We start from the raw sequence: 663 nt of genomic DNA on the forward strand, positions 1-663 counted from the left end.
ACTGAATGGTGGAGCAGACAAGCAACAAAGCCAAACAAGCCAGGGGTCAATATCAGAAGTCAGACAGAATGTCAAAGCCAAAGAGGAAAACAATACCAGGATCAGGAACAGAGCCAGGTCAAATCTGGGTTTTAGAAAAAATCAGCAGTATTTGACATACAGGAGGAAAACCAGTGCAGGTAAAGGAGAATTGGGATCAGAATATCAGTGTCATAACAGAATGTGGAATCACTTCTCGGCCTTTTGGCTAAGATCAAGTGTAGTATCTGTTCTTATCAGTGTAATATCTGATACGTCCCCTATCTGGGGACCATATATTAAATGGATTTTTAGAACAGGGAGCTGGAAAAAGAGCTTGCTCTGTCCACTCCACGTATTGACCTGGTATTGCAGTACCTCCAGGACCGGTGTACCCCCTTAAAAAAAAAACTAAATAAATAACAGAATGTGGATCACACACACCAGAAGACTCTGCAATAACTGGCAAGGGCTAAGTGATATTGGGGAATTTAAAGAAAAGCACCAAGCTGCTTGAAAGGTACCCTGATTATTGTACTGGCAGAGACAGATTAATAAGTAAGGATCCAGTAAACATTCAGCTCAGAATTCAAATGATACATATACTGACTACTCTAGATAGCTTATTGCTCTGCCCATGCCACC

The 663-nt window shown here is 41.3% G+C and overlaps 1 non-coding gene across 1 annotated transcript; it reads left to right on the forward strand.

Moving 5' to 3' along the window:
* Positions 1-227: 227 nt before the first annotated feature.
* LOC136593249 (U2 spliceosomal RNA) lies at positions 228-418 on the forward strand. Its single transcript, XR_010788218.1, has one exon. It is a non-coding gene; the product is annotated as a U2 spliceosomal RNA (small nuclear RNA).
* Positions 419-663: the final 245 nt, after the last annotated feature.

The sequence above is a fragment of the Eleutherodactylus coqui genome, chromosome 1 (genome assembly GCF_035609145.1).
Source record: "Eleutherodactylus coqui strain aEleCoq1 chromosome 1, aEleCoq1.hap1, whole genome shotgun sequence".
Taxonomy (NCBI): domain Eukaryota; kingdom Metazoa; phylum Chordata; class Amphibia; order Anura; family Eleutherodactylidae; genus Eleutherodactylus; species Eleutherodactylus coqui.